Raw genomic sequence first — 20,095 nt, 5'->3', positions numbered from 1 at the left:
AGCTCCGCAGGAGCGCCCCGGTGGCCCTGGGCGGCGCGTCCGAGCGCGCCAGCCCGGGGCGGAGCAGGGGCGCCCCGCAGGGCGGCCCGGGCGCCCGCCCCCCGCCCGGCGCGCGGGCCCGTCGCGGCCAGCCCGGCCGGCGGGAGCCGCCCGCGGGCGGCACTGGGCATGCTCAGACGGCGGCCAGGTCGCGCCGCGAGCGAGCTTCCGCGCCGCCCGCCAGCGCGACCTACCTGGGCGCCCCGCGCCCCCGGATGCTGCAGGTACGGGCGGGCACGACCCCCGCGGGCCGGGGCAGGGCGCGGGGCTCCCGGGGGCTGGGGGCTCGCTCGGCGCCGCCCCGCCCCCACCCGTCCCCGGCGCGCGGCGAGCGCGCGGGCGGGCTGCTGGACGCTGCGGCCCCGGGGTCCCGGCGCCACGTCGGGGCGGGGAGGGGGCGCCCGGGCCGCGCTCACCTGGCGGCGCCGCGGCGGGAAGGAGCAAGCGCGGCGGGGTGGGGCTCGGTCCCGGGCGGGCGGCCGGGACCGGGCGGCGGCGGCGGCGGCAGGGCGTGGGCGTGCGCTCCGACCTGGGCAGGGGTGGACGCGGCTGGCCACCCCGGAGGGCAGGGCGCCGCGGCGACCCCAGCCCCGGGCGCCGAGGGGGGCGCACAGCCCGCGGGGAGCCAGCCAAGCGCGGCGGCCAGACCTTCTCGGCTACCAGGGCGAATCCGCCTCTCGGCTTTCAAAGATGGCATTTTCTGGGCCTGGCACGGACTCCAGCGCCAATAAATCCTCCCCGTTCCGCGGGCGATATGGAATCATTTATCAGGTACCTGCGGTGAGACATCTGCAGTGGGGGAGTGTGTGTGAGAACGCCCAGTCCCCCCGGCAATTCCCATTTTCAGCAACCTAAACTTATTGAGAAGTTGCGGTTGCGTTAAAAATTCATGGGAAGTTAGGACAACTTGACACCTGGGTTTTCCGAGCGTGTGGAAAGAGCCTGTGACTTGGAAACTGGAGACCTCCGTTCATGTTGGACTCACCCTGGCCAGCTGGTGACCTTGGGCGAGTTGTTTAACTTCTCTGATCCTCAATTTCCTCCCCAGCAAACAGCCGGTAATAATGCCCACCTCACTCGGTTGTCGGGTGGATTAAGTAGGATAAATTATGTGGAGGTGTTTGGCACCGTGCCCGGCACAAAGCAAGGGAGCAGTTGGCGTGATGTGAATTTAATTCGTTTAGAGACCCTCCTGGCTCCCATTTCACCAGGAAATTAGAATTACCAAAGTATCTTCAGGGCCTAGTGGCAGAGTGACCGACCCCTGCCTTTGTGCCCTGGAGAAACGCAGAAGTCAAGGGCTTTGGAAAAACAATTCAGCCGAATTGTAATCGGAGAGCATCTTATTTAAAAAGCAGTTTTGTACGTTCAGAAACTCCAGGAGTTGGCAGTGCGGCTTTACTTACAAAAGAGCTGTTTTGCAAGATGATCCGTCTCACAAATGTTTAAAGGGATGATACGAGGAAGTACAGTCTGGTTAGGAGGATTTCTGTTCTGAAAAGCTCCCGTACCCGACTTTCCTGATTATTTATTTAGATCAAGGTTTCTTACCCTCACCACTGTTAACATTTGAGGTTGGAGGATTTTTCGATGTGGGGCCTGCTCAGTGCATTGCAGCACGCGTAGTAGCATTCCTGGTCTTACCCAGCAGATCCCAGTAACAGTCCTTCTCCCTCGATTGTGCCAACCAGAAACGTCTCCAGCCATGGCCAAGTGTCCCTGGGAACCAGAATATCTCCTCTCCTCGTTCAGAACTGCCATACGCTGTCAGTAGCCTCCCTGAGTTCAAGAATTTCATCTTTAACCTTTGTATAGCCTCACAGAACTGTAGAGAGTGCATCTACATGCATCAACTCACTTCAATTTTTACAACTCTCTCATGAGGCTAGTGCTATTCCCATTTTACAAATAAGGAAATTGAGCACCCAGTTATGCAGCATATGGCCTGGGTGGCATATCACTCAGGTCTTCTGCTTCCAAAGGCAGATCTTTTTCTTCTGCAAGAGGGTGCCCTGTATTGTATAGAGACTTTCAAATAGATGGTTTGCCTGGTGATTAGATCAACATGTAAATTGGAAGCTGGAAACTTTTCTGAGATTGACTAGTTGAAAATTAACAATGGTAAACTATTATCTGACAGAGAGTAGGTCGGTCTAGTTAAATATTCTGGTTCATAGTGAGCTCCCATAAATCCCACATACAGTTAATGGAATACCAATTTGCAGAGAATTAGGGTAGAATAAAACATGTCTCATACCCTATTGATCCTGAGTTGTCTGGTGATTTGCCATCTCCTGAAACGGACTCATATGCAAATTAGACATTAGCTAAGGAATGTAAAAGGTCAAGTTACCGAAGGCATTTCCGAATGGCATTCCGTTCAGCAAGCTTTTATTGAGCTGCTTCTGTATATCAGATGCAGTGCTGGGTGGGGATGCTGAGATAGCCAGCTGACCCCAGCAAACCCAGGGTGCCTGGGGGAACTTCCCTGGGGGAGAAAGCAGGTCTCCAGGGACAGACAGTTGGGACAGGACCTAAGTTAACACAGTCAAATTCGGGCACCGTCACTGCTTGATCATTCCTGTTTCGGAGCCCGCCTTTGACATTTTTTCATAGAGAATTCTCGTAGCTTTTAAACCTCATTCAAGTGTCAGGAACCTGGTCAGAGACAAAACCTACCCCCAAATGAAGTTGAGGCTCCCAGCTGCTAATTGGTCTTCAGATTGGGACCACCTCCTCGATTGTTGACTGTGAACTGGGAGGTTTGACATACATTGTTTAATTTCAGTGTTCTGTGCCACTCTTGCAGTTGAGGAAACGGAGCTAGCAAAGGTAGCCTGGGGCCAGGAGCAAGAGCACAAAGGGTGACCTCCTGAACCGTGGGTTCAGGCACATCAGGTAATCCGTTTTCCAGAATGCACATACCACCGCCCCCTCCCTCCCCTCAGGGTTTGTGGTAGGTGGGGAGGGGACCTGCGACTCTGACCAATATCCCAATGCTCATCTTCCTGCCACCAGACAGGAGTGGTTCCTGGAAAGCAGGGCCAATCAATCCCTCTTCCTCTGTTCCCAGGTCTGTTGCTGGGGCTGGAATGCCTAAGGCACTCTGCTCTTGCCCTGGCCTTGACAGACTGGATGCTGGGCAGCCGATGTGGCTTCCCAAGCTTGGGCTCCTCTTACTAGTTCTATTAGAGACAGGCCAGGACCCGGTGACTGTCCACACTATCCTGGTCTCACAGGTGTCTCCTTTCATCCTCCTGAAGAGGGGATGAAAGCAGATGCTCTGGTAGGTCCCTGGCTAAAATCTGATCAGAGATCTTGGGTCTACATAGCTTCTGGTTGTGTGTGCACCCGAAATCACCTGCTGCCTCCAGGTGAAGACCAGCTGAGAGCACAGATTTCACAGAAAATTCAGACACTTAGTGAGCTGTGTGTGTTAGGCCCTAGGGTTACAGAGTTGAAAGCTGAACCCTTATCTTGAAAGGATGTGTGGTAGAATTGGGAAGACAATGACGTGTGTGTGTGTGTGTGTGTGTGTGTACGCACCTGTGCACACGTGCTCTGTATCTTATGTATCTGTTTCACAATTGCTTTAAAAGACGATAAAGCCAGATGCAAAGGAGACCAGTGGAGCCAGCCATTCATTCTGATGGGCATCAAGCAACACCATGAGTAGTTGGCATTTGAGTTCAGCCTTGAAGGTAGAAAGAGATGGCATTTGGGGGGCAGGCAGAACAGCAGACGCAAAGGCTCAGAGGCACAAAGAGACCTTGTGTATTTCAGGACTGGTGACTCTTCCCCAGGTCCAGCCTCCTGACCTTGGCTAATGCAGGACCTACCTCCTGTAGTCAGGGTGCTCCCCCGAGTCTGTAAGAAGGCCCAGCCTCACTCAACGCCAGGGGTAAGTGTCCCTTCCCCTTGTTCTCCCTAGATAGGAGTGATGCTTGTGGGTTGTCTTGGAGGCATGAACGCCTTCTGCCAGGGATGCCTTTGTGTTTAGTTATTAAACACTGTCATGACACTTACCGGCTGCCAGGCACCGTTCTGACTGCTTTCTAAATATGAACTCATTCATTGAAACCTTGGAGCGACCCTCTGGCTGTGCTTCCTAACCTACCTGGGTATCAGCAGCTTGGTAGGGAGGTGAGGGGAGAGCTCATCTAACCAGTCTGTGTCCCTCTGTGGGTGATGCTGTCATCATGGTCTGGCCCCTTCTGGCTGCAGTTTACACCAGTGCGACGGGAAACAACCAGCTCTGAGTCGGGATGGAGTACTGGCTGCCAGGACCCTGTTTCCGTCAGGGGGCCAGCAGGGCTCCGCTGACTGCATTTTCTTTTCTCTCCTCTCTCTCTCTTTTTTAATGTTTTTAAAATTTATTTCTGAGAGAGAGCGAGAGAGAGAGCAGGGGAGGGTCAGAGAGAGGGAGACAGAATCTGAAGCAGGCTCTAGGCTCTGAGCTAGCTGTCAGCACAGAACCCGACGCGGGGCTTGAACCCATGAACCGTGATATCATGACCTGAGCAGAAGTCGGACGCTCAACCGACTGAGCCGCCCAGGCGCCCTTGCTGACTGCATTTTCTGAACCAAAGATTGGGATCTGTAGTCCGAAAAAGAATGTGCTGCTTCTGTGTGTAAGAGGAGGCCTAGGAGGTGTTGTTTGGATACTGAGAGTGGAACTTTTGAGACATTTTAATACTTTATGTGGAAAGTTCAGACAGAGGATTTGAAATTGGGATAGTCCTGGAAAATTCAAGTCCCGTGATTTATTGTCAGGATACAGAAGCTTTTAGTAAATACTTAAGCAATGTGTAGTTTGGAGTGGATTTTCTGTCCTGAGCCTCTCAACACCTCAAAAGGGAATAAATAGTACCTTCTAGCCCCAGAATCTTGTTAATCCCTACCAGCCCGTTACTGGTAGGGTGAGAAAAACTGAGGCTCAGAGAGATGCAGTCACCACCCAAAGGCCACATTGCTCATAAGTAGGATAGCCAAGATGTGAACCCAAGTCTGTGCCTAGACAAACCAGTTAATTATAAAATGAGGATGATAATGGAACCTGTTTCCTTTAAATGGACCCTTTTAAAGGAGCTAATAAATGAAAACCCAGTAGGGCAGAATTTGGCACACAGAACAGGGTCCCTTCCCTTTGGGTCAGACCCCTGACCCTTCAGACAAATAAATAATCATTTGTTGAGGTGCTCAATGCCAGGGGGTCTCTGTGGGTGAGTAATGGCCCACTCCTGGGGCAGGGCTACAGGTCCTAGTGCTCAGAGCTCAAGGGACATTCCAAGGGGCAGGATCCAGGGCCAAAGGGGCCGTGGCCAGCTGGATGCTGTGGGATGAGAGGCACCGGGCTGACTTTGGAAGTGGGATGTGGGACCTGACCCCCCGCACCTTATGGTGAGTCAGCCTCGTTGTAGGCGGGGTGCTTCTGAGCGAAGCAGACACCAGCTCCGTCCGCCATCCCTCCACCCTAACCACTAGCAGGCCCGCAGAGCAGATGTGACGGCCTGAGCCCGCCGTGCTCCCGCCAGCACACCCCCGCCCTCGTCTGGTTATCAGTACATACGTGGTTGTTGTAGAAAATTGAAGTGTCAGGGGACAGAGAAAAATCTGTGATGCTCCACCTGCAGACCGCAGTCACCACCGCCGCTGCAGCGGAGGCTTCCCCGCCCCCCACCTGCTCACCTGCAGCCTGTTCACTGGGGTCTTTACTTGCTGTTGCTCTTACAATAAAAGATGAGGGGCACCTGGGGGGCTCAGTCAGTTAAGTGTCCGACTGATTTCAGCTCAGGTCACGATCTCACAGTTCGTGGGTTCGAGCCCTGCATCAGGCTCCATGCTGACAGCGCAGAGCCTGCATGGGATTCTCTCTCTTTCTGCTCTTGCCCCGCTTATGATCTCTCTCTCTCTCTCAAAAATAAATAAACATTTTTTAAAAAAGGAATAAAAGACGAGATTGATGTTGGTTCTCCCACAGGCCGTGGTGGGAATGCCTTGGCCCCTGTTTGCGTCACCCACCACAGGGGCTCTGGAACAGGGCCCACCTCCCCAGTTCACTCCTGCCTTGGGTGTTAGCCCGTGATTGCATCCGGTTTGGGGAAAACTGCCTGCTGTTAAACGCCCATGCCCCTGGATCCCTCTCCTTTTACAGCTCTTCTGCAGTTGCAATTTTGCAGTTAATTAGTGTAATTATTTGTATTAGTACCTGTCTCCCCAGCCACATGGTGAGCTGACTGAAGTCAGGGTCCATTGCTTTCTTTTCAAAAAAAAAGAAAGAACCTGTCTCTTAGACTTGTTTTTTTTTCTTTATACTTTTTATTTTGACCTCATTCAGACATAAAGCAAAGTTCTCAGAAGAGAACAAAGAACTCTCATATACCCTTCACCCAGATTCCCCAAATGTTACCGTTCTATCACACTTATTCTCTTCTATTCTCTATGTGTATATATTTTTTCTTGAATCCCTGGAGAGTCATTTAGAGTCTTCCTTCCCCCCAAAAAACTTCAGTGTATTTCCTGAAAACAATAGCATTGTTCTATATAAATACAGCACAATTTCTAGAATCGAGAAATCATTATTGAAACAATACTGTAAACTATAGGTCTTTACTCAGTTGTCTTGATAGTGTCCTTTGTAGCAAAGAAACCCCCGATCAAGCATTTCACAAGGTCATCCTGTCTCTTTAATCTCCTTTAAACTGGGCCGGTTACTCAGCCTTTCTTTGCCATTTACGACCTTGACATTTTTGGAAAGTACAAGCCCATTATTTTATAGAATGCCCTTCAGTATGAGTCTATTTTAACTCACCCATGTGCCCCCAGTAGCACTGGAACATCAAATGCACTCAGTAAATATTTATTGAGAGAGGAGCCCATAAGGTGGAGGATTTTACAGGTTTGACTCTGGCTATTTTTATAACACAGCTTTCTCCCCCAAAAAGAGAGGCTTCATCAGTGAGCCCGCGGCCCCCCAAGGTGTACAAGCAGACACCGGGGGGCTGGAGAGGAGAATGGAGCATTTGAGGAGGGGCGAGACTCAGCCTGGAGGCCCCTCCTAGTGTTCAGCAGCCTTCTCTGTCCATGACTCTAACCTTGCAGGCTTAGCCCACAAGTAAAGCAATGAGAATTCATCATCTAAACCAGAACATTTTGAGAATAAGAATGAGGCTATTAATAATTGCATCTCATGAAGTAGCTTCAACTGGGACTGCCCTAGGCAGATCAGGAGGTGTGGTCACCCTATCCAAGTGTGACTCTGAGGTTGAAGATCAGCCTGGAAAGCCGTCTAGCACTAGGAATCCTCTGCCTGCATAGAAACACAACTTGGTGTTGCCTGCCTCACCCCTGTTCCTGGCTCTAGTACCTGTGGTGGTCACACCTCCCCTGCATCTTCCTGCCTTGGGGACTACAGGGACTGGGAGAGCCTGGAATGTCATTTACATACCTAGGGACTGGGTGTGTGATAGAGGTACAAGGGGGACAGACAGGCCAGCTGTGTTTCCCACTGGTAAATTCTCATGGAATTTAAGAGCCAGGGTTGTGTATGTGAGGTGGGGTGGGAGACCAGAATCTTGCTAGACCTTATCATATTCCACCCCCCCCGGCACCCACACTTCCATTGCCTTTCCTGCACAAACACCCACATCCCTCCCTCTCTCAGACTAGTCCAGAGATCAGAACCAAGCTACTGGCCTCTGGCAGAGGCAGGGAAGCAGGTGGCACCGGGGACCCAGGCACAAGAGCATGAGCATTGGACGACCAGCAGGTGTAGACAGGGACTTGGATGCAGAGAAACGAGGCAGGAAACCAGCGTCTAGGGATTCCGGTAACAAGGTCAATATGGGCCATTTATCAGGAAGCCTAGACTTGCAATACCGTGTCCCCAGACACTTGGGTCAGAGGGGGCAGGCCCTGGGATCTGTATAGTACAGTTCTTTAACTCATTTTCTGCTGAGCAAAAAATGCAAACCCTGCTTTCCTGGATTAAAAAGTCTTGTAGGATAAAAGTGTGGAGTTTGGGAGATATTTTCTAGGGCATGCCGGTCATGTGGACTTCATGAACACAGGCCAGTGCAGCACGGTATTTTTATAACTATAGGCATTGGTGGTTTCAATGGCAGAGCCAGTGAGTGAGGGAGTGTTCTAGTTCTCAGAATGCAAGATATCAGCACTTAACTGAATTTGGAAACGGTTTTCTAGTTAACTGTGATACGATGCTTTACTAGTTAAAGCCATTCTTTCTCCTCTGTCGGGGCAACAGCTATGTAAAAGTACTTAGTCGGAGGCCACTGTTTATAGGACAGAAAGAATCACACGATGTCAGAGCTGGAAGAGACCATGAAAGAACTGTTTGCAGCTCCCTCTTTTTAGAGATGGGAAAACTGAGGCCCTGAAAGGCATGTGGCATGCTGCACGGTACACAGGTACTCAGTTGGAGAGCAGGGCCTCATACCCACATTTCCAACCCCAGATCTTAGGTGTGTTTTCTAGATCTCATCTAAGGAAGTTTATGAGATGGACTGCTTATTTCTATGGTTTTGTTAACTATAGAAATAAGTTGCATTGGCATTGAAGCAGTTATGCATTTCTGGCTCTTTTATGTGGAAGTTGCTAGGCTGAGTTTTTTTTTTTTTTTCCACTTTCATATCAAAAGCGATATGCATCTTCCGCTGAATTGTTATAGTATAGTGTTTCTCAAATTTTATCACACAAGAGTCACCTGTTAAGACATGGGCTGCTGGTCCCCGCTCCCAAAGCTTTTGATTCAGTGAGTCTGAATCAGACTCAGGTGCGGCCTGAAAACTTGCATCTCTAACAAGCCCTCAGGTGCTTCTGCTGCTCCAGAGACCAGGAGCCCTCCGTTGAGGACCACCACCTCAGGCTTAAGGACAGTTTGATTCAAGTGACAGTTTCAGACAAGTGCTCTGTGCCTTGCAGTCCCTTGTGTCCTCCGCCCACCCCGCCCTCCCTTACCGCCCCAGCCGTCTAGCCAGTGCTCCCTTGTTACTCCCACACCAGTGCCCCCCCCCCCCCCGCCCCCCCCCCCCCCCCCGACCATTCACTCCCTCCAGGTCTCTTCCCTGTTGTCCTCACTGGGCTCTCCAGAGGGTGTGAGTCCTGACCTCAGGCCTGGGGTCCTGAGATGCTCAGGTGCCATCTGGTGGGAACCTCTTCACCTTTTCCACCCTCCCCTTCGCTTTTCTGGCTCCTCTCCTCTTTCTTCCTCTCCTCCAGTCGGAGCGAATGAGTGTCCTTTGCTTTGGCTCAGGCTTGCCTCTCCACTTCCGGCTGAAGGCGGTCATCCCATCCCCTGGGGGAAGAAAGCCTTCCCCGAGCCCTGCCTCACCTTTGGGCCACCACCCAGGTACTCTCTTCACTTCCGCCACCAGGCCTGCCGGAGCAGTCGTCTGCGGAAAAAAAGGTTCGCTTTCCTCTCTCGACACAGACATACAGTTCAGTTCTGGGAGTTCCGATCCTCTGTGCAGATAATGGAAGGCATAATTGTTCTAAATTGCGGTAAAATGCACATAAGTGTACGGCGCACTGGCATTAGGTGGACTCACACTGGTGTGCTGCTCTGACCCCCGTGCACCTCAGACATCTTCATCTTGCAAAACTGAAACCCCAGAGCCATTAAGCACTAACTTCTCAGCCCCTGGCAACCACCCTTCTACTTTCTGTCTCTGGACACTAGATGACTTTAGTTACCCAACATACGTGGAATCCTATCTGTCGTCTTGTGACTGGCTTATTTCCCTTAGCATAGCGTCCCCAAGGTTCATCTGTATTGTAGCACGTGTCATTTCTTTCCTTTTTAGGGATGAATAATATTCCTTTGAATGCATATACCACATTTGATCATTCATCTGTCAGTGGACACTTATTTGCTTCCACCATTTGACCATTGCAAATAATGCTGCTATGAAAAAGACATCATTTTGATTGATTGGGCCTTGCAGCCTCAGGCGGGGTGTTTAAGCTTTGCATAGCAGACTCTGCTTCATGTACCCCGGCATCCCCTCACCTGCCCCTTGACCAACACTGCCCTCGCCGTGATGGTCAGAGACTGCTCCGTTGTCAAGACCAGTGGCTGGTTCTCAAGTCTCAGCCCACTGGGTCTCTGTGCGGCTGTCTGATTGCCCCTCCCTCATACCTGGGCTTCTGTGATGTGCTCCGACGCCCTTTTCCCCTCTGCCCCATCCTGTTTCCTTTATCCTCTGTTCCTAATCATTCTGCAGGCTTTCCTGGGTGGACTCCTCTGATCCCATCATCAGGGGCTCACGGGTCTGTGTCTCCAGCCCGGTCGCCTCAGGGCAGTTCTGTTCCTACGTATATCACACCTGAACACCTCTTCCATGAGTGTCCATGGCCCCTCCCCTGCACCGTCTTCCTTAAAAATGCCCTCTCCTTAAGTGATGAGTCGTCCGGCTTAGAAACCCCAGAGTCACCCTTCATTCACCCCCCCAACACCTGCTCTGGACAGATCCTGCCCTTCACACCTCAGAAGTTCCTCCTCCAACCCGCCCTCCCTCTCCACTCCTACTAAAACTGGGTGCTTCCTCGTGCTTCTCCCCTTTGCCTCTACTTTTGCTTCCTCCCTCCTCCCTGTTAGGCCCCTCCCACCTGTACCCCCTTCATATTCCTGCCAGAAAGTGTTCCCTACGAGAGCACCTAAGGTCACCCCATTCTCCGTGGGCTGCATCTGGCCTTTCCCGTCTCTGACCCCAGCCCCGCACGCCATATGCTCTAAGCCAGGGCTTCTCAAGCTTTAGTGTTAAGATGCAGATTCTGCTTCTAGGATGTCTGGGGTGGGTCCTGTAGTCTCCGTTTGTTACAAGCCCCTGGGTCGTGTTGAGACTGATCCACAGACCACACGTTGAGAAGCCAGACTCTAGACTAGATCTCTGTTTCACAAATAAAGTTCTACCAACATATTTTCAACCTATAAATCATGCAAGAATTTTTACACATTATTTTAAAGTTTTTTCTTTTTTATACAGTTAATCTTTTTTCTATCCTAACGGCTGATTCACTGTTGCTGTGATTACTTGCCACTTAAAGACATTTTCAAAGAGTAAGAAAGGCTTCAGTTCTTAGGGATTACCAAATAGGTCCAGGTGTGTGAAAGTACAGGCGACACGAGAATGTTTTCCCCTTGAAGAGGTACATACTCAGGGTCAAGGCTCTCTCTTACAAGCTTCTGCAAAGGCAGAGACTGTTCTTACTCAGCTCCATCCCCAGGGCCTTCTCAGGATGTTGGCTGAAGGGGAGGAGTCTCGGGTCTTCCTCTAAGAGTTGCTGATGGTGGAAATTGATGGTTTGATGTGCCACGTGCACCCCTGGGTTGGAAGGGGAGCCCCTGTCTCCAAGCCCTTCTGGGGAGGGCGCTTTCACCTCAGGAGGAGGGCTGTGGGCAAGCAGGCAGGGAGATGTAGCCCAAGGGTCTGGGAGAGTCTGTGATCACCACACCCAGAAGCTCAGGGAAGCAAGTGTCACAAGGCGAAGAATCCAGTTCCTAGCAGTAGCAGGAATAGAGGTCAGGGAAAGATGTGGCCATTTTTGACCAGCCTGCTCCAAAGTTTGGTTACCTTCCTGTCGCCTGGAAACTCTAAGCTCTGTAGTCTGTCAGCGAAGGGTTTTGTGACCTGGCCTGTGCCCTCCTCTCCCGCTTATTCTCCTCCTGGCCCCTCCTTTCTAGGTCCCAGCCCAGTGCAGATGGGCTGCCTCAGCTCCAAGCCCCCTGCTCCAGAGTTTTCTCTGCAAGGCTCATTGTCATCTCTTGGTACAGGTAGTAAGCTTGGGGTCGTCTCTGTGCCCCACCCCCCAACTTTGTGACCTCCTTGAGCTCCTGATGTCTCAGGTTCCTCATCTCCACTCTGGGAATGACAAGTATCTCCGACTCAGGTCTAGGGAAGATTCCATGATGACGAGTGCTTCTCCCAGCGGCACACAATTAGGAGCTGCTGGTTGTCAGTTGCTGCCTGCCATCTGTCCCTCTCAGTAAGCTCGACAGAAGGACCATGGTGACATGTGTCCACAGGTGGAGCCAGAGGTCTCAGCTGGAGGGAGCTGTGTGCACGTGCTGCCCCGGGCAGGGGAAGCTGAGGTGGTGCCGCGCCGGGGTGGCCATGAAGGTCCCTGGAGCTGAGGAGGCAGGCGCTTTGGAGGCCGGGCTGCTCGTTGCGTGGATGTCGGAGGCACCGGAAGATGGCAGCTGGCAGCAGTGGGAAGGGGAAAGCTGAAGCCCTGAGGGAAACTGGATTGGAGTGGGAGCAGGGTCCCTCAGACTCTAACATGCGTAGGAGAAGACACAGATCCTGGAGGATCAGGAGGCAGGGCCTGAGAGTGTGCCTTTCTAGCAAGCGCCCGGGTGATGGTGAGGCCGCTGTCTAGAAGCCATACTTTGACCACAGTCAGGAGGAGGCTCATGGAGAAGAACATACAGAAGAAACAAAAGAAGCACAGCGGCACCTCTTTCTACTCTGCTCTGTGGGGATACCTCGGAGCGGCAGGTGCACCCAGGTGTCTGCAGAGTGGCAGCCAGATTGGAATCCGATGAGGGTGATGATGGAGGAGGGGCAGTAGGGGACCCTGAGGGCTTTGAGATAAGTATGGACTGATTTGATTTTGTTGTTTTGATACTTCGTCCTTCAAGGTCTAGCTTTGCCGCAAGAATGCCCTTCGAAGCATTTTTCATCCCGGGCTGAGCTGTGGTCACAGCCTAGACAGGGCCGCAGCAGCCAGTGGCACACAGCTGTCCTCCCAGCACTAACCACACTGGAAGGCGATTATTAGATTATTTATGCATTTCTGTCTCTGAGCAGCTGATGAGTTCCAGAGAGCAGGAAGCTGAAACAGCCTCTGACGCACCTGAAGCCCAGCAGGTTCCTCGGAGCCTGGCCGCAGGTGGGGCTCTTGAAGTACCTCAGGCGTTAGAGGCGGATGAATGCAGAAGGGTCACAAGGGAAGAACATGGAAATCGCTGACTAAAGGAGTAGAAGCAAGCACTGAGCTGAGGTGGTGGGAGAATGCTGGTGTGGAGGAGGGGGGATGGTTTAAGGAGGCATCAAGAACTTAAGTAAAATGCCGGGAATGTCTTCTGAAGATAGAATGAGGCCTCAGGTGGGGCGGCTGCTGGAGATCTGGGCATCCGCTTTCTGCAAGAGCTGGGCTCCGACCAGGGAGATGGGAATTTCAGCCAAGCAACCGCTGTGTTGATCTGAGATCCAAGAGCACACCTGCTTCTTTTCCCTTCAGGAAAGGACAGGTGCCCAGACGTAGGCAGGTAGAGGATAAAGAAATCCAGCTTCATGAGCCTGGGTAGAACCAGCAGATTGAGACTCAACACAAGGCAGGGTCAGAGCACACAGCCATTGGCATGCTCACCCTCCCCTTTAGAAGTCCTTGGGGGGGGGGGTCCTTGCTCCCTGTAAGGTAGGGGTCCGTTAGCTCCCTGGGCCTTCAGGGGCTCCCATGAGTGAGGTCAGCCTGAATTCCCGGAGTTGGAAATGGCATCTCAGAGAGAGAGTGAGAGAGAGAGGTTCAGTAACTTGCTCAGAGCTGGGACGAAGGAGCGAGCCTGGGGTCTGTGGGCTGGGAGAGTGTTGGGTGGGACAGCTCAGCCTTGGAGTGGGATTTGGGTGGGGGCTGGGGGGGGGGTAGTGGTTGCAGGCGTGGCTGACCAGGCCCAAGCGCTGGGCTGGCAGTGGAGTTGGGCGAGCAGTTGGAGCCAGAGGAAGAGGGAGAAACAGGGTGAGGTGAACGCAGAAACTGGAGAGGAGGTGGCTAGACAGAGGTTTACGTAGTTACACACCGTGGGGGCCAGTACAATATGAGGTGACAGCCTTTTTTTTTTTTTTTAAGTTTTATCAGTTTGCTTTTCTTCAAACGCATTATTGCTCATTATAATTCAGGAAATACAGAAAGGTTGAAAGGATATGAAGAAACTATCAATTGTATTTATGATCTTGAGTTCCTTTAGAATTAATTACCTTAAATAGTTGTGTTCACGGTAGATACAATTTCATAACCAGCCTTTTTTACTTAACTATTCTAGTATTTCCCATTATGAAGTTTTCCTGGGTGGCTCTTTTGTGATTTATTTAACGGGGCCCGGTCCAGTTGGAAGGTAGCTTTTTTGGGTGCAGTTCTCAATGTGAAGTATTGCTCAGAGGACAGTCCCGCAAATGACTGTTTCATGTCTAGCTGTTTCCTGACAGTGGGTTCCTAGAAATGGAATTAGACCGTTTCCCAGCATTGTTGGGGTGACCTGTTCTTACTGCTGACACAGGCCTTCTCAGAGTCTAGGTGTCAGCCCTGTGTACATTAGTTGTTTATTCCTTTGTTCCTGCGTGAGCTTGCGAGCATTTATTAAGTGCCAGTGGAAGAGTCCATTTTCGGTGGCCAGGTCAGCAGCCGGACAGCTGCCGGCATCTCAGACTTGACTGAGCCGGTTGGGAGTGTTTGATCACACACAGCGTCCAGGCCCTGTCTGCCCCAGTCAGCAGGGCCAGCCCCGTGGGTCCAGAAGTACACTTGCAGGCCTCCGTAACTCAGTGCTGACCATGAGTTTGCACTCTCCCTGTGTAATGCTTGGCGGTATGGTAAACACTGAGAATGGTGCTCCCCGTCTTACCCTGTCTTCCTGCATTCCACAGATATCTACCGAGGACCTCATGTGTGCTAGGCGCCAGTCCAGATGTGAGGCATACAGCCGTTAGCTAATAAAGTCCTGGCCTTTTGAGGAACCACCATTGCACTAGGAGTAAGGGATGTGGGAATTGGGAGGAGACCAGAAATATTTAATATGTCTGATGGTGATCACTGGTAAGGAGAAATACAGAGTAAGGGACATAAAGAGTGACAGGAAGGCCTCGCTGTTAGGTAGAACTGGAGCAGACACGTGGAGAGAGAGCTGAGTGGAGGATGTCTGAGGGAAGTAAGCCCTCAGCAGTAGGAAGGAGCTTGGCATAACCTGGGAACGGGCAGGGGGCACAGTGAGAGCAGTGAGGTGCTGTGCGGGGAGAGCAGGTGATGGTCCTTAGGGCATCATGGCATCAGGGACTCAGGGTTCACTTTTTCACTGGGAGGCTTTGGAGCCGGATGGCCACTGCTGCCATTTGAAGTCGTTCAGACTAACCTCATAGCTTTTTGTTGCTTGTCTACAGTGGGTGATCACTGAGGGCTGCATTTGGTGGGGGAAACTCTGGGAGTTGAGACCCAGGCTCTGGGAAGTCCTGGCCTTTTTTGGCTCTTGGATCTTCTCGTCTGTGTCATGAGGGGCTTGAGCTAGGAGATTGGTGAGGAAATGATGAGCTTTCCAGGGCTGGGGCTCCGTTAGCTCTCTAGTTAGATCCTGGGTCATTTTCAGTTAACTGATTGGAGTTTGTAAATGAATTGTTGATAGACATTTAGCTCTTAATAAGTTTAACCTGTCATTTATTTGTTACAAACAAGAGTTGTGCAGCCAGCTGTGGGTGCTTGCAGTCGTGGTAAGTGGGTGGGGTGGAGCCTGTCCCTAGTAGCTCAGCCATTCAGTTGTCTATCCATCCAGCTTCCAACTTTTGAGCACCTAATGAGTACCAGACGCTGGGCTGCCTGCACCCCTGCACCATGGTGGTGATTTCTAAGAGACCTAGATTCTGCCTTCATGAAGTTCATGGTCTAGTGCAGCACTGCTAGCTAGCTCTGCCAGAGGACCATGGTAGGGAGGGACCCTGGTCAGAAAAGCCAGGACAGGGACACCTGGGTGACTCATTTGGTTGAGCATCCGTCTCTTGATTTTAGCTCAGGTCACAATCTCACAGTTTGTGGGATCGAGCCCCAGGTCTGGCTCTGTACAGCATAGAAACTGCTTGGGATTCTCTCCCTCTCTCTCTGCCCCCCCCCCCCATGCTTGCATGTGCTCGCTCGCTCTCTTTCTCTCTCTTTCAAAATAAATTAAGGTGGGGGGGGGAAGGCCAGGGAAACCCCTACCCCTACCTCACACCATATACAAAAATTAACTCAAAATGGATCAATGACCTAAATATAAGAGCCAAAGTCATAAAATTCATGGGGGCGGTGTGGAGGGAAGAGTAAATCTTCATGACCTTGAGTTTAGTAATGGGTTCTTGGTTAAGATGAGAAAACACGAGCAAAAGGAAAGTAGATAAATTGGACTTCATCAAAATTAAAAATTTTGGGGACACCCAGGTGGCTCAGTTGGTTAAGTGTCCAACTCTTGGTTTCAGCTCAGGTCATATCTCACTGTTTGTGAGTTCAAGCTCCTCATAGGGCTCTGCACTGTCAGTGTGGAGCCTGCTTGGGATCCTCTCTCTCCCTCTTTTGCTAACCGTCCCCTGCTTGTACTTTCTCTTTCAAAATAAGTAAATTAATTAATTAAAAACTTTAATACATCAAAGGACATTATCAAGAAAGAAAAGACAACCTACAGATTAGGAGAAAATACTTGAAAATCCTATATCTGGTAACGATTTACTCAGGAAGAAGTCCTATAAGTCAACAACCCACATTAAGATAACTCAATTAAAAATATGGTCAGAGGACTTGAATAGACATGTCTTGGAAGATCTACAAGTGCCTAATAAGCACATGAAAAGATATTTGACATCGTTAGTCATCAGGGAATTGCGAATCAAAACCACAGTGAGCTATCACTTCACAACTACTGGGATGGCTATAATCAAAAAAGGATACAAAGTATGGGTACAGTTGTAGAGAAAGTGGAACCCTCTTCTGTTGCTGATGGGAATGTAAAATGGTGCAGCCTCTGTAGAAAAATCTGGTGTCCTCAAAAAGCTAAACATAGAATTGCCATGTCCCAGCAATTCCACTCCTAGATATATACCCAAAAGAATTGAAAACAGGCTCAAATAAATGCTTGCACAGAGATATTAATTGCAGCACTATTCACAATACCCAAATGGGAAACAACCCAAGTGTCCAACAGACAAATAGATTAACAAAATGTGGTGTCATTGTACAATGGCATATTATTCAGTCTTAAAAAGGAATGGCATTCTGGGGCGCCTGGGTGGCTCAGTCGGTTAAGCGTCCCACTTCAGCTCAGGTCATGATTTCACAGTCTGTGAGTTCAAGCCCTGCGTTAGGCTCTGTGCTGACAGCTCAGAGCCTGGAGCCTGCTTCGGATTCTGTGTCTCCCTCTCTCTCTGCCCTGTCCCCACTCACTCTTTGTCTCCCTGTCTCTAAAACATGAATAAACCTTACAAAAAAATTTTTTTAATAAAAAAAAAAGAATTGGCATTCTGACACAGTACAATGGCTGAACCTTGAAGACATTATGTTAAGTGAATAAGCCAGACACAAAAGCACAAATATTGTCTAATTCACTTATATGAAATACCTAGGATAGGTGAATTCACAGAGACGAAGTCGAGGTTGCCAAAGATTGGGGGAGGAGAGGGATAACGAGCTATTGCTTAATGGGTGCAGAGTTTCTGTTTGGAGTCAAAAAAAGTTTTGGATGTAGTGGTGATGGTTGCACAACATTGTGAATGTAATTAACGCCACTGAATTGTATGCTTGCTTGCTTGCTTGCTTGCTTGCTTGCTTGCTTGCTTTTCTTCCTTCCTTCTTTCATTATTTCTCAGAGAGAGAGACACAGCGTGAGCAGGGGAGGGTCAGAGAGAGAGGGAGATACAGACTCCAAAACAGGCTCCAGGCTCTGAGCTGGCAGTCAGCACAGAGCCCGACGCAGGGCTCGAACCCATGAACCGCGAGATCATGACCTAAGGGAAAGTCGGATGCTCAACGGACTAAGCCACCCAGGCGCCCCAAATTGTATGCTTTAAAATGGCAAGTTTTGTGTTCTGTTTGTTTCACCATAAGAAAGACCGAGAGAAATTGAGATTTAGGAGGAACATGACCAGGAGCCACTGGGTTTGATTTCCCTGCTCCCCAAGTCACCTCAGGCACCGTCCTTGCCGCATTCAGCCTCGTTCTCTTTTGACGTCAAAGTCAAACGAGGTGACAGGTGTGGAGTGTGGGTCATAGGAGATGCCCTCTGGTCCCCTATTAATTCTGTCCTTCCCAAGGATAAAAGGATTGCCCTGTCTGGTAGAAAAGACCAAAAAGAGAAAATCTAGTGTTTTTGCCCAAATCCTCATCAATTCCCTGCTCGCCTATTTTGCATTTTCCTCCCAGAGGGGTGGGGTGGGGGTCCTAGCCCCTTTGGGTCACCTTGCGGCCACACATCTCTGGTGCTTTTGCCCTGAAGCAAGGCTCCCCTGGGCCCCGCTTTCCTGACACTTGTGACAGTCCTTGGTCCCTTGCTCCTTCTTCCCTTTTCATGATTGCAGTGGGATCTTTTGGAAGTTGGAGCCCTACTCACTAGAAATCATCTGGACACCGAGCCACAGTTATGGTTTCAACAGGTGAAAGATGGTAAACCGTAGCAACAAAAACTGCTAGTGAAGTGTTTGAAATACTGGGACAGATGTTTCACAGTGGGATAGTAGGAACGAGTACAGCTTGGAAAAAAAATGCCCCCCATCCAGACAACACCGTGGGCTGGCGTGTGTCATCTGATGTGCACGGATCAGAGCACACCCTGCGCGGATGCTCCTCTGCCTTCCTGGCCTCTCCTTCCCCTCCAGCGCCAGCTCCGTGTGGGTGATTGGAGCCGATGTATCTTTCCCAGCCCGGAGCGAGGTTCTGCATGGCCTGCGTACCTCCCCCGGTAAGAACAGCAAGGTTTAGATGCTGTGTGGCTGGCACACCTCAGGTGCCCCACCCCGTGGCTGTCCTCAGGAGATCCTCGGCTTAGGGACCTCTTGTGCAGGTGAGGGAAAAAAGGTCTAGTTGAGTTCAAGTTCACTGAGAAGTCCAGCCTTCTGAGGGCTGGGCTCTTCTGTCATGAGTCTTCCAAGTCCTAGGATCCCTGGAGGCCGGTGCAGTGGAGGGGGGACCTGGCCAGCTCTGGGGCAGGCGTGCCCCTCTCAGGATCTCCCTGGAGAGGGCCGTTGGTCACAGGGTCGGAGAGGCCCCAGGCCAAGCTGAGCGCCCGGCCTCAAGAAATGAGGTGACCTACTCCTGTTCTCCCACTGCTAATAATTAACCCGGGGTGGCTGCCCGGAGACTTCGACTTCAGGTGTCATGCGCACGCACTCCAGCCCAAAACAAAACAAGAGGAAGTAGTTTACTAGGCTTCCTCAATGCTGAGAGATGTGCGCCGCATTTTAACTTTTCTCTAATCGGCATGACCTGGGCCATCCAAGGGTACTTTAAACTTTTCCTATAAATTTTTCATTACGGTTTCTTGAAACACCTGTTAATTCAATTGTGTCATCTTAGAGCAGAGAGAATACGGTAATAAATACCCAAGTCGTTACTCAGGTTTCTGATATTGCAGAATTAAATGGGGGGGGGGGGTGACGGGTTTCTGGACCATTTCCTCCTTAAGAGGAAATCTACCAACATGTGAGCTGTGGGGAGTGTTTACAAAGATTATCTCGAAAGGTAAGAACATACCTTTCGTCAGGAAATTACAGAGACAGTAGTGATTAAGTAGGGCCTTTTCCCCTCCAGTGAATCACCTGTAATTCATCTTCCTTCCCAGTCATGTGGGCCAGTGGACTCAGTGGGCAGGTGTGTGATGCCTGCATGGAGCTTGGGATCATCGCCCCATTTGGAGTCCAGCTGTGTGACTCAGGCATGGCTCTTGGAGTCTAGTCTACCAATCTGTAAGATGGGAGCAGAATGCTGCCCACCAGGCTCAGTCAGAGTGAATGGAGTCAGGAGTAATGGGTGCAAGAGTATTTAGACACCTCTAAAACCTTGGAGGACCCTTGGCTCTTCCTCAGGACGGGAAGCCCGGGGGTGACAGTGACCCAGGGACTAGGAGGGAGGGATAGGATGGGCGCATCAGTACTCGTAGCAGCTGGTGGTGAGTGTGTGCATGAGCCGGGCAGGAGGGCACTGCTCCTCTGAATTTTTTTTTTTTTTAATTTTTTTTTAACATTTATTTTTGAGACAGAGGGACAGAGCATGAGCAGGGAAGGGGCAGAGAGAGAGAGGGAGACACAGAATCTGA

The 20,095-nt window shown here is 50.9% G+C and overlaps 1 protein-coding gene across 1 annotated transcript in view; it reads left to right on the top strand.

Annotated features, from left to right (window-relative positions):
* The first annotated feature begins 195 nt into the window (after window positions 1-195).
* The window catches only part of PTPN3 (protein tyrosine phosphatase non-receptor type 3), a 108,975-nt gene continuing 89,075 nt past the window's right edge, over window positions 196-20,095 (top strand). The window contains exon 1 of the mRNA XM_039240748.1: window positions 196-263. The gene's annotated coding sequence lies outside the window, so the exon portion shown is untranslated. The remainder of the gene's footprint in view (window positions 264-20,095) is intronic.

This window comes from Hyaena hyaena, unplaced genomic scaffold, assembly GCF_003009895.1.
Source record: "Hyaena hyaena isolate Hyena2069 unplaced genomic scaffold, ASM300989v1 scaffold_6, whole genome shotgun sequence".
In the NCBI taxonomy this organism is placed as follows: domain Eukaryota; kingdom Metazoa; phylum Chordata; class Mammalia; order Carnivora; family Hyaenidae; genus Hyaena; species Hyaena hyaena.
Note: the sequence above shows the minus strand (reverse complement) of the source record. Positions and strands in the feature narration are given on the sequence as shown.